This window comes from Pseudorasbora parva, chromosome 5 (assembly GCF_024679245.1).
Source record: "Pseudorasbora parva isolate DD20220531a chromosome 5, ASM2467924v1, whole genome shotgun sequence".
In the NCBI taxonomy this organism is placed as follows: domain Eukaryota; kingdom Metazoa; phylum Chordata; class Actinopteri; order Cypriniformes; family Gobionidae; genus Pseudorasbora; species Pseudorasbora parva.
The window spans coordinates 3692084-3704793 of record NC_090176.1 but is presented as its reverse complement, the minus strand read 5'-3'; the positions used below and the strand labels follow the sequence as shown (position 1 = coordinate 3704793).

General features: G+C 47.0%; 8 non-coding genes across 8 annotated transcripts; all 8 read right to left on the bottom strand.

Annotated features, from left to right (window-relative positions):
* Positions 1-656: 656 nt before the first annotated feature.
* On the bottom strand, positions 657-729 carry trnar-ccu (transfer RNA arginine (anticodon CCU)). Its single transcript has one exon. It is a non-coding gene; the product is annotated as a tRNA-Arg (tRNA).
* A 1433-nt stretch (positions 730-2162) lies between these two features.
* trnar-ccu (transfer RNA arginine (anticodon CCU)) lies at positions 2163-2235 on the bottom strand. The gene has a single exon. It is a non-coding gene; the product is annotated as a tRNA-Arg (tRNA).
* A 1428-nt stretch (positions 2236-3663) lies between these two features.
* trnar-ccu (transfer RNA arginine (anticodon CCU)) lies at positions 3664-3736 on the bottom strand. Its single transcript has one exon. It is a non-coding gene; the product is annotated as a tRNA-Arg (tRNA).
* A 1421-nt stretch (positions 3737-5157) lies between these two features.
* On the bottom strand, positions 5158-5230 carry trnar-ccu (transfer RNA arginine (anticodon CCU)). The gene has a single exon. It is a non-coding gene; the product is annotated as a tRNA-Arg (tRNA).
* Positions 5231-6648: 1418 nt separating this feature from the next.
* trnar-ccu (transfer RNA arginine (anticodon CCU)) lies at positions 6649-6721 on the bottom strand. The gene has a single exon. It is a non-coding gene; the product is annotated as a tRNA-Arg (tRNA).
* Positions 6722-8142: 1421 nt separating this feature from the next.
* trnar-ccu (transfer RNA arginine (anticodon CCU)) lies at positions 8143-8215 on the bottom strand. Its single transcript has one exon. It is a non-coding gene; the product is annotated as a tRNA-Arg (tRNA).
* A 1421-nt stretch (positions 8216-9636) lies between these two features.
* trnar-ccu (transfer RNA arginine (anticodon CCU)) lies at positions 9637-9709 on the bottom strand. Its single transcript has one exon. It is a non-coding gene; the product is annotated as a tRNA-Arg (tRNA).
* Positions 9710-11140: 1431 nt separating this feature from the next.
* Positions 11141-11213, bottom strand: trnar-ccu (transfer RNA arginine (anticodon CCU)). The gene has a single exon. It is a non-coding gene; the product is annotated as a tRNA-Arg (tRNA).
* Positions 11214-12710: the final 1497 nt, after the last annotated feature.

The window sequence follows — 12710 nt, the reverse complement described above, 5'->3', positions numbered from 1 at the left end:
CATCAAGTGCTCCTCTGTCATAAACGAGAACAGATTAAAACAACAAAGGGTTTTAGCATAGACCTGTGGCAGCTTTTCTTCAAGTGGGGACAGAGAATTTGCATAAGTAAAGAAGACTTAGCAGAGGATGGTTTCGATCCATCGACCTCTGGGTTATGGGCCAGCACGCTTCCGCTGCGCCACTCTGCTGAAAACCACCCTAGACAGGACTCGAACCCACAAACATTGGCATAGGAGGCCAGTGACTTATCCATTAGGACACTGAGGCTGTAAAAAATAAGCCCTTGTATGCCCCATTTACTGCTGATTCCGTGACAACAATAGGCTTGGTATTTAATCAAGGCCAGCACACAAAGTAATCCAGATGAACAATTCATTTACCAGGCCACCGGGCCACTCTGCTCGCCATAGAAGAGCTCCAATTCACAGGTGTTTTCAATAGGACTTGCGTTTAGGCACACACAAAGTGGTCCTCAGTCACAGATGATATCTGGTGAAAATGATTATGGCTTCAGAATAAAAGTGCATTAGCTATTCTTCAAATAGGAACAAGACACGTAAATAAGTAAAGTGGTCTTAGCAGAGGATGGTTTCGATCCATCGACCTCTGGGTTATGGGCCCAGCACGCTTCCGCTGCGCCACTCTGCTGTAAACCCACCCCAGATGGGACTCGAACCCACAATCCCTGGCTTAGGAGGCCAGTGCCTTATCCATTAGGCCACTGGGGCTGTTAAAGCCCATCTCTCGTGTGCCCCATTACTTCTGCTTCAGTGACAACAAAAGGCTTGGCATTTACACATGGCCAGCACACAAAGTGATCCACTGAGCGGCTGCTTCGACAGGCAACTGGGGTATGACTCGCTTGCTCTTCTAATTCTCCATCTCATTCAGGTGGCTCAGTTAAAGAGGCATTTAAACAGGTCCTACACACAAAGATTTCTCAACAAGCGACTACTACACCAGCTTTCCAGAACATTGTGCAGTATTGTTATAGTTCCAGGACCAAGAGGCTCCAGGTTTTCACAAGCGGGATGTGGAAGTTGCTCTTAATTTAGGATAAAGCATGTAAATAAGAGTAGAAGCCTTAGCAGAGGATGGTTTCGATCCATCGACCTCTGGGTTATGGGCCCAGCACGCTTCCGCTGCGCCACTCTGCTTGTTATAGAAAAGCTCCCATTCACAGGTGTTTTCAAAATGACTTGCGTTTAGGCACACATGAAGTGCACATGAAGTAACACATGAAGTGCCTCTGCCAGAAAAGTCATTAATGAGATCAGGTGAAAGCAACAAAGGGTTTTTAGCTTTGAGCAGAGGCAGCTTTTCTTCAGCAAGGAACAGAGCATTATATAAGTAAAAAAAAAAAAAAAGAAAGTCTTAGCAGAGGATGGTTTCGATCCATCGACCTCTGGGTTATGGGCCCAGCACGCTTCCGCTGCGCCACTCTGCTCCTGGCGACACATGCGCCATTCCCAGATGCTTTGGAAAGGACTTGTGTTTAGGCACACATCAAGTGCTCCTCTGTCATAAACGAGAACAGATGAAAACAACAAAGGGTTTTAGCATAGACCTGTGGCAGCTTTTCTTCAAGTGGGGACAGAGAATTTGCATAAGTAAAGAAGACTTAGCAGAGGATGGTTTCGATCCATCGACCTCTGGGTTATGGGCCCAGCACGCTTCCGCTGCGCCACTCTGCTGAAAACCACCCTAGACAGGACTCGAACCCACAAACATTGGCATAGGAGGCCAGTGACTTATCCATTAGGACACTGGGGCTGTCAAAAATAAGCCCTTGTATGCCCCATTTACTGCTGATTCCGTGACAACAATAGGCTTGGTATTTAATCAAGGCCAGCACACAAAGTAATCCAGATTAACAATTCATTTACCAGGCCACCGGGCCACTCTGCTCGCCATAGAAGAGCTCCAATTCACAGGTGTTTTCAATAGGACTTGCGTTTAGGCACACACAAAGTGGTCCTCAGTCACAGATGATATCTGGTGAAAATGATTATGGCTTCAGAATAAAAGTGCATTAGCTCTTCTTCAAATAGGAACAAGACACGTAAATAAGTAAAGTGGTCTTAGCAGAGGATGGTTTCGATCCATCGACCTCTGGGTTATGGGCCCAGCACGCTTCCGCTGCGCCACTCTGCTGTAAACCCACCCCAGACGGGACTCGAACCCACAATCCCTGGCTTAGGAGGCCAGTGCCTTATCCATTAGGCCACTGGGGCTGTTAAAGCCCATCTCTCGTGTGCCCCATTACTTCTGCTTCAGTGACAACAAAAGGCTTGGCATTAACACATGGCCAGCACACAAAGTGATCCACTGAGCGGCTGCTTCGACAGGCCACTGGGGTATGACTCGCTTGCTCTTCTAATTCTCCATCTCATTCAGGTGGCTCAGTTAATGAGGCATTTAAACAGGTCCTACACACAAAGATTTCTCAACAAGCGACTACTACACCAGCTTTCCAGAACATTGTGCAGTATTGTTATAGTTCCAGGACCAAGAGGCTCCAGGTTTTCACAAGCGGGATGTGGAAGTTGCTCTTAATTTGGGATAAAGCATGTAAATAAGAGAAGAAGCCTTAGCAGAGGATGGTTTCGATCCATCGACCTCTGGGTTATGGGCCCAGCACGCTTCCGCTGCGCCACTCTGCTTGTTATAGAAAAGCTCCCATTCACAGGTGTTTTCAAAATTACTTGCGTTTAGGCACACATGAAGTGCACATGAAGTAACACATGAAGTGCCTCTGCCAGAAAAGTCATTAATGAGATCAGGTGAAAGCAACAAAGGGTTTTTAGCTTTGAGCAGAGGCAGCTTTTCTTCAGCAAGGAACAGAGCATTATATAAGTAAAAAAAAAAAGAAAGTCTTAGCAGAGGATGGTTTCGATCCATCGACCTCTGGGTTATGGGCCCAGCACGCTTCCGCTGCGCCACTCTGCTCCTGGCGACACATGCGCCATTCCCAGATGCTTTGGAAAGGACTTGTGTTTAGGCACACATCAAGTGCTCCTCTGTCATAATCGAGAACAGATGAAAACAGCAAAGGGTTTTAGCATAGACCTGTGGCAGCTTTTCTTCAAGTGGGGACAGAGAATTTGCATAAGTAAAGAAGACTTAGCAGAGGATGTTTCGATCCATCGACCTCTGGGTTATGGGCCCAGCACGCTTCCGCTGCGCCACTCTGCTGAAAACCACCCTAGACAGGACTCGAACCCACAAACATTGGCATAGGAGGCCAGTGACTTATCCATTAGGACACTGAGGCTGTAAAAAATAAGCCCTTGTATGCCCCATTTACTGCTGATTCCGTGACAACAATAGGCTTGGTATTTAATCAAGGCCAGCACACAAAGTAATCCAGATGAACAATTCATTTACCAGGCCACAGGGCCACTCTGCTCGCCATAGAAGAGCTCCAATTCACAGGTGTTTTCAATAGGACTTGCGTTTAGGCACACACAAAGTGGTCCTCAGTCACAGATGATATCTGGTGAAAATGATTATGGCTTCAGAATAGAAGTGCATTAGCTCTTCTTCAAATAGGAACAAGACACGTAAATAAGTAAAGTGGTCTTAGCAGAGGATGGTTTCGATCCATCGACCTCTGGGTTATGGGCCCAGCACGCTTCCGCTGCGCCACTCTGCTGTAAACCCACCCCAGATGGGACTCGAACCCACAATCCCTGGCTTAGGAGGCCAGTGCCTTATCCATTAGGCCACTGGGGCTGTTAAAGCCCATCTCTCGTGTGCCCCATTACTTCTGCTTCAGTGGCAACAAAAGGCTTGGCATTTACACATGGCCAGCACACAAAGATATCCACTGAGCGGCTACTTCGACAGGCCACTGGGGTATGACTCGCTTGCTCTTCTAATTCTCCATCTCATTCAGGTGGCTCAGTTAATGAGGCATTTAAACAGGTCCTACACACAAAGATTTCTCAACAAGCGACTACTACACCAGCTTTCCAGAACATTGTGCAGTATTGTTATAGTTCCAGGACCAAGAGGCTCCAGGTTTTCACAAGCGGGATGTGGAAGTTGCTCTTAATTTGGGATAAAGCATGTAAATAAGAGAAGAAGCCTTAGCAGAGGATGGTTTCAATCCATCGACCTCTGGGTTATGGGCCCAGCACGCTTCCGCTGCGCCACTCTGCTTGTTATAGAAAAGCTCCCATTCACAGGTGTTTTCAAAATGACTTGCGTTTAGGCACACATGAAGTAACACATGAAGTGCCTCTGCCAGAAAAGTCATTAATGAGATCAGGTGAAAGCAACAAAGGGTTTTTAGCTTTGAGCAGAGGCAGCTTTTCTTCAGCAAGGAACAGAGCATTATATAAGTAAAAAAAAAAAAAAGAAAGTCTTAGCAGAGGATGGTTTCGATCCATCGACCTCTGGGTTATGGGCCCAGCACGCTTCCGCTGCGCCACTCTGCTCCTGGCGACACATGCGCCGTTCCCAGATGCTTTGGAAAGGACTTGTGTTTAGGCACACATCAAGTGCTCCTCTGTCATAAACGAGAACAGATGAAAACAACAAAGGGTTTTAGCATAGACCTGTGGCAGCTTTTCTTCAAGTGGGGACAGAGAATTTGCATAAGTAAAGAAGACTTAGCAGAGGATGGTTTCGATCCATCGACCTCTGGGTTATGGGCCCAGCACGGTTCCGCTGCGCCACTCTGCTGAAAACCACCCTAGACAGGACTCGAACCCACAAACATTGGCATAGGAGGCCAGTGACTTATCCATTAGGACACTGGGGCTGTCAAAAATAAGCCCTTGTATGCCCCATTTACTGCTGATTCCGTGACAACAATAGGCTTTGTATTTAATCAAGGCCAGCACACAAAGTAATCCAGATTAACAATTCATTTACCAGGCCACCGGGCCACTCTGCTCGCCATAGAAGAGCTCCAATTCACAGGTGTTTTCAATAGGACTTGCGTTTAGGCACACACAAAGTGGTCCTCAGTCACAGATGATATCTGGTGAAAATGATTATGGCTTCAGAATAAAAGTGCATTAGCTCTTCTTCAAATAGGAACAAGACACGTAAATAAGTAAAGTGGTCTTAGCAGAGGATGGTTTTGATCCATCGACCTCTGGGTTATGGGCCCAGCACGCTTCCGCTGCGCCACTCTGCTGTAAACCCACCCCAGATGGGACTCGAACCCACAATCCCTGGCTTAGGAGGCCAGTGCCTTATCCATTAGGCCACTGGGGCTGTTAAAGCCCATCTCTCGTGTGCCCCATTACTTCTGCTTCAGTGACAACAAAAGGCTTGGCATTAACACATGGCCAGCACACAAAGTGATCCACTGAGCGGCTGCTTCGACAGGCCACTGGGGTATGACTCGCTTGCTCTTCTAATTCTCCATCTCATTCAGGTGGCTCAGTTAATGAGGCATTTAAACAGGTCCTACACACAAAGATTTCTCAACAAGCGACTACTACACCAGCTTTCCAGAACATTGTGCAGTATTGTTATAGTTCCAGGACCAAGAGGCTCCAGGTTTTCACAAGCGGGATGTGGAAGTTGCTCTTAATTTGGGATAAAGCATGTAAATAAGAGAAGAAGCCTTAGCAGAGGATGGTTTCGATCCATCGACCTCTGGGTTATGGGCCCAGCACGCTTCCGCTGCGCCACTCTGCTTGTTATAGAAAAGCTCCCATTCACAGGTGTTTTCAAAATTACTTGCGTTTAGGCACACATGAAGTAACACATGAAGTGCCTCTGCCAGAAAAGTCATTAATGAGATCAGGTGAAAGCAACAAAGGGTTTTTAGCTTTGAGCAGAGGCAGCTTTTCTTCAGCAAGGAACAGAGCATTATATAAGTAAAAAAAAAAAAGAAAGTCTTAGCAGAGGATGGTTTCGATCCATCGACCTCTGGGTTATGGGCCCAGCACGCTTCCGCTGCGCCACTCTGCTCCTGGCGACACATGCGCCATTCCCAGATGCTTTGGAAAGGACTTGTGTTTAGGCACACATCAAGTGCTCCTCTGTCATAATCGAGAACAGATGAAAACAGCAAAGGGTTTTAGCATAGACCTGTGGCAGCTTTTCTTCAAGTGGGGACAGAGAATTTGCATAAGTAAAGAAGACTTAGCAGAGGATGTTTCGATCCATCGACCTCTGGGTTATGGGCCCAGCACGCTTCCGCTGCGCCACTCTGCTGAAAACCACCCTAGACAGGACTCGAACCCACAAACATTGGCATAGGAGGCCAGTGACTTATCCATTAGGACACTGAGGCTGTAAAAAATAAGCCCTTGTATGCCCCATTTACTGCTGATTCCGTGACAACAATAGGCTTGGTATTTAATCAAGGCCAGCACACAAAGTAATCCAGATGAACAATTCATTTACCAGGCCACCGGGCCACTCTGCTCGCCATAGAAGAGCTCCAATTCACAGGTGTTTTCAATAGGACTTGCGTTTAGGCACACACAAAGTGGTCCTCAGTCACAGATGATATCTGGTGAAAATGATTATGGCTTCAGAATAGAAGTGAATTAGCTCTTCTTCAAATAGGAACAAGACACGTAAATAAGTAAAGTGGTCTTAGCAGAGGATGGTTTCGATCCATCGACCTCTGGGTTATGGGCCCAGCACGCTTCCGCTGCGCCACTCTGCTGTAAACCCACCCCAGATGGGACTCGAACCCACAATCCCTGGCTTAGGAGGCCAGTGCCTTATCCATTAGGCCACTGGGGCTGTTAAAGCCCATCTCTCGTGTGCCCCATTACTTCTGCTTCAGTGGCAACAAAAGGCTTGGCATTTACACATGGCCAGCACACAAAGATAACCACTGAGCGGCTACTTCGACAGGCCACTGGGGTATGACTCGCTTGCTCTTCTAATTCTCCATCTCATTCAGGTGGCTCAGTTAATGAGGCATTTAAACAGGTCCTACACACAAAGATTTCTCAACAAGCGACTACTACACCAGCTTTCCAGAACATTGTGCAGTATTGTTATAGTTCCAGGACCAAGAGGCTCCAGGTTTTCACAAGCGGGATGTGGAAGTTGCTCTTAATTTGGGATAAAGCATGTAAATAAGAGAAGAAGCCTTAGCAGAGGATGGTTTCAATCCATCGACCTCTGGGTTATGGGCCCAGCACGCTTCCGCTGCGCCACTCTGCTTGTTATAGAAAAGCTCCCATTCACAGGTGTTTTCAAAATGACTTGCGTTTAGGCACACATGAAGTAACACATGAAGTGCCTCTGCCAGAAAAGTCATTAATGAGATCAGGTGAAAGCAACAAAGGGTTTTTAGCTTTGAGCAGAGGCAGCTTTTCTTTAGCAAGGAACAGAGCATTATATAAGTAAAAAAAAAAAAAAGAAAGTCTTAGCAGAGGATGGTTTCGATCCATCGACCTCTGGGTTATGGGCCCAGCACGCTTCCACTGCGCCACTCTGCTCCTGGCGACACATTCGCCGTTCCCAGATGCTTTGGAAAGGACTTGTGTTTAGGCACACATCAAGTGCTCCTCTGTCATAAACGAGAACAGATGAAAACAACAAAGGGTTTTAGCATAGACCTGTGGCAGCTTTTCTTCAAGTGGGGACAGAGAATTTGCATAAGTAAAGAAGACTTAGCAGAGGATGGTTTCGATCCATCGACCTCTGGGTTATGGGCCCAGCACGCTTCCGCTGCGCCACTCTGCTGAAAACCACCCTAGACAGGACTCGAACCCACAAACATTGGCATAGGAGGCCAGTGACTTATCCATTAGGCCACTGAGGCTGTAAAAAATAAGCCCTTGTATGCCCCATTTACTGCTGATTCCGTGACAACAATAGGCTTGGTATTTAATCAAGGCCAGCACACAAAGTAATCCAGATGAACAATTCATTTACCAGGCCACCGGGCCACTCTGCACGCCATAGAAGAGCTCCAATTCACAGGTGTTTTCAATAGGACTTGCGTTTAGGCACACACAAAGTGGTCCTCAGTCACAGATGATATCTGGTGAAAATGATTATGGCTTCAGAATAGAAGTGCATTAGCTCTTCTTCAAATAGGAACAAGACACGTAAATAAGTAAAGTGGTCTTAGCAGAGGATGGTTTCGATCCATCGACCTCTGGGTTATGGGCCCAGCACGCTTCCGCTGCGCCACTCTGCTGTAAACCCACCCCAGATGGGACTCGAACCCACAATCCCTGGCTTAGGAGGCCAGTGCCTTATCCATAAGGCCACTGGGGCTGTTAAAGCCCATCTCTCGTGTGCCCCATTACTTCTGCTTCAGTGACAACAAAAGGCTTGGCATTAACACATGGCCAGCACACAAAGTGATCCACTGAGCGGCTGCTTCGACAGGCCACTGGGGTATGACTCGCTTGCTCTTCTAATTCTCCATCTCATTCAGGTGGCTCATTTAAAGAGGCATTTAAACAGGTCCTACACACAAAGATTTCTCAACAAGCGACTACTACACCAGCTTTCCAGAACATTGTGCAGTATTGTTATAGTTCCAGGACCAAGAGGCTCCAGGTTTTCACAAGCGGGATGTGGAAGTTGCTCTTAATTTGGGATAAAGCATGTAAATAAGAGTAGAAGCCTTAGCAGAGGATGGTTTCGATCCATCGACCTCTGGGTTATGGGCCCAGCACGCTTCCGCTGCGCCACTCTGCTTGTTATAGAAAAGCTCCCATTCACAGGTGTTTTCAAAATGACTTGCGTTTAGGCACACATGAAGTAACACATGAAGTGCCTCTGCCAGAAAAGTCATTGATGAGATCAGGTGAAAGCAACAAAGGGTTTTTAGCTTTGAGCAGAGGCAGCTTTTCTTCAGCAAGGAACAGAGCATTATATAAGTAAAAAAAAAAATAAGAAAGTCTTAGCAGAGGATGGTTTCGATCCATCGACCTCTGGGTTATGGGCCCAGCACGCTTCCGCTGCGCCACTCTGCTCCTGGCGACACATTCGCCGTTCCCAGATGCTTTGGAAAGGACTTGTGTTTAGGCACACATCAAGTGCTCCTCTGTCATAAACGAGAACAGATGAAAACAACAAAGGGTTTTAGCATAGACCTGTGGCAGCTTTTCTTCAAGTGGGGACAGAGAATTTGCATAAGTAAAGAAGACTTAGCAGAGGATGGTTTCGATCCATCGACCTCTGGGTTATGGGCCCAGCACGCTTCCGCTGCGCCACTCTGCTGAAAACCACCCTAGACAGGACTCGAACCCACAAACATTGGCATAGGAGGCCAGTGACTTATCCATTAGGCCACTGAGGCTGTAAAAAATAAGCCCTTGTATGCCCCATTTACTGCTGATTCCGTGACAACAATAGGCTTGGTATTTAATCAAGGCCAGCACACAAAGTAATCCAGATGAACAATTCATTTACCAGGCCACCGGGCCACTCTGCACGCCATAGAAGAGCTCCAATTCACAGGTGTTTTCAATAGGACTTGCGTTTAGGCACACACAAAGTGGTCCTCAGTCACAGATGATATCTGGTGAAAATGATTATGGCTTCAGAATAGAAGTGCATTAGCTCTTCTTCAAATAGGAACAAGACACGTAAATAAGTAAAGTGGTCTTAGCAGAGGATGGTTTCGATCCATCGACCTCTGGGTTATGGGCCCAGCACGCTTCCGCTGCGCCACTCTGCTGTAAACCCACCCCAGATGGGACTCGAACCCACAATCCCTGGCTTAGGAGGCCAGTGCCTTATCCATTAGGCCACTGGGGCTGTTAAAGTCCATCTCTCGTGTGCCCCATTACTTCTGCTTCAGTGACAACAAAAGGCTTGGCATTAACACATGGCCAGCACACAAAGTGATCCACTGAGCGGCTGCTTCGACAGGCCACTGGGGTATGACTCGCTTGCTCTTCTAATTCTCCATCTCATTCAGGTGGCTCAGTTAAAGAGGCATTTAAACAGGTCCTACACACAAAGATTTCTCAACAAGCGACTACTACACCAGCTTTCCAGAACATTGTGCAGTATTGTTATAGTTCCAGGACCAAGAGGCTCCAGGTTTTCACAAGCGGGATGTGGAAGTTGCTCTTAATTTGGGATAAAGCATGTAAATAAGAGTAGAAGCCTTAGCAGAGGATGGTTTCGATCCATCGACCTCTGGGTTATGGGCCCAGCACGCTTCCGCTGCGCCACTCTGCTTGTTATAGAAAAGCTCCCATTCACAGGTGTTTTCAAAATGACTTGCGTTTAGGCACATATGAAGTGCACATGAAGTAACACATGAAGTGCCTCTGCCAGAAAAGTCATTAATGAGATCAGGTGAAAGCAACAAAGGGTTTTTAGCTTTGAGCAGAGGCAGCTTTTCTTCAGCAAGGAACAGAGCATTATATAAGTAAAAAAAAAAAAAGAAAGTCTTAGCAGAGGATGGTTTCGATCCATCGACCTCTGGGTTATGGGCCCAGCACGCTTCCGCTGCGCCACTCTGCTCCTGGCGACACATTCGCCGTTCCCAGATGCTTTGGAAAGGACTTGTGTTTAGGCACACATCAAGTGCTCCTCTGTCATAAACGAGAACAGATGAAAACAACAAAGGGTTTTAGCATAGACCTGTGGCAGCTTTTCTTCAAGTGGGGACAGAGAATTTGCATAAGTAAAGAAGACTTAGCAGAGGATGGTTTCGATCCATCGACCTCTGGGTTATGGGCCCAGCACGCTTCCGCTGCGCAACTCTGCTGAAAACCACCCTAGACAGGAATCGCACCCACAAACATTGGCATAGGAGGCCAGTGACTTATCCATTAGGCCACTGAGGCTGTAAAAAATAAGCCCTTGTATGCCCCATTTACTGCTGATTCCGTGACAACAATAGGCTTGGTATTTAATCAAGGCCAGCACACAAAGTAATCCAGATGAACAATTCATTTACCAGGCCACCGGGCCACTCTGCTCGCCATAGAAGAGCTCCAATTCACAGGTGTTTTCAATAGGACTTGCGTTTAGGCACACACAAAGTGGTCCTCAGTCACAGATGATATCTGGTGAAAATGATTATGGCTTCAGAATAGAAGTGCATTAGCTCTTCTTCAAATAGGAACAAGACACGTAAATAAGTAAAGTGGTCTTAGCAGAGGATGGTTTCGATCCATCGACCTCTGGGTTATGGGCCCAGCACGCTTCCGCTGCGCCACTCTGCTGTAAACCCACCCCAGATGGGACTCGAACCCACAATCCCTGGCTTAGGAGGCCAGTGCCTTATCCATTAGGCCACTGGGGCTGTTAAAGCCCATCTCTCGTGTGCCCCATTACTTCTGCTTCAGTGACAACAAAAGGCTTGGCATTAACACATGGCCAGCACACAAAGTGATCCACTGAGCGGCTGCTTCGACAGGCCCCTGGGGTATGACTCGCTTGCTCTTCTAATTCTCCATCTCATTCAGGTGGCTCAGTTAAAGAGGCATTTAAACAGGTCCTACACACAAAGATTTCTCAACAAGCGACTACTACACCAGTTTTCCAGAACATTGTGCAGTATTGTTATAGTTCCAGGACCAAGAGGCTCCAGGTTTTCACAAGCGGGATGTGGAAATTGCTCTTAATTTGGGATAAAGCATGTAAATAAGAGTAGAAGCCTTAGCAGAGGATGGTTTCGATCCATCGACCTCTGGGTTATGGGCCCAGCACGCTTCCGCTGCGCCACTCTGCTTGTTATAGAAAAGCTCCCATTCACAGGTGTTTTCAAAATGACTTGCGTTTAGGCACATATGAAGTGCACATGAAGTAACACATGAAGTGCCTCTGCCAGAAAAGTCATTAATGAGATCAGGTGAAAGCAACAAAGGGTTTTTAGCTTTGAGCAGAGGCAGCTTTTCTTCAGCAAGGAACAGAGCATTATATAAGTAAAAAAAAAAAAAAGAAAGTCTTAGCAGAGGATGGTTTCGATCCATCGACCTCTGGGTTATGGGCCCAGCACGCTTCCGCTGCGCCACTCTGCTCCTGGCGACACATGCGCCGTTCCCAGATGCTTTGGAAAGGACTTGTGTTTAGGCACACATCAAGTGCTCCTCTGTCATAAACGAGAACAGATGAAAACAACAAAGGGTTTTAGCATAGACCTGTGGCAGCTTTTCTTCAAGTGGGGACAGAGAATTTGCATAAGTAAAGAAGACTTAGCAGAGGATGGTTTCGATCCATCGACCTCTGGGTTATGGGCCCAGCACGCTTCCGCTGCGCCACTCTGCTTGTTATAGAAAAGCTCCCATTCACAGGTGTTTTCAAAATGACTTGCGTTTAGGCACACATGAAGTGCACATGAAGTAACACATGAAGTGCCTCTGCCAGAAAAGTCATTAATGAGATCAGGTGAAAGCAACAAAGGGTTTTTAGCTTTGAGCAGAGGCAGCTTTTCTTCAGCAAGGAACAGAGCATTACATAAGTAAAAAAAAAAAAGAAAGTCTTAGCAGAGGATGGTTTCGATCCATCGACCTCTGGGTTATGGGCCCAGCACGCTTCCGCTGCGCCACTCTGCTCCTGGCGACACATGCGCCATTCCCAGATGCTTTGGAAAGGACTTGTGTTTAGGCACACATCAAGTGCTCCTCTGTCATAAACGAGAACAGATGAAAACAGCAAAGGGTTTTAGCATAGACCTGTGGCAACTTTTCTTCAAGTGGGGACAGAGAATTTGCATAAGTAAAGAAGACTTAGCAGAGGATGGTTTCGATCCATCGACCTCTGGGTTATGGGCCCAGCACGCTTCCGCTGCGCCACTCGG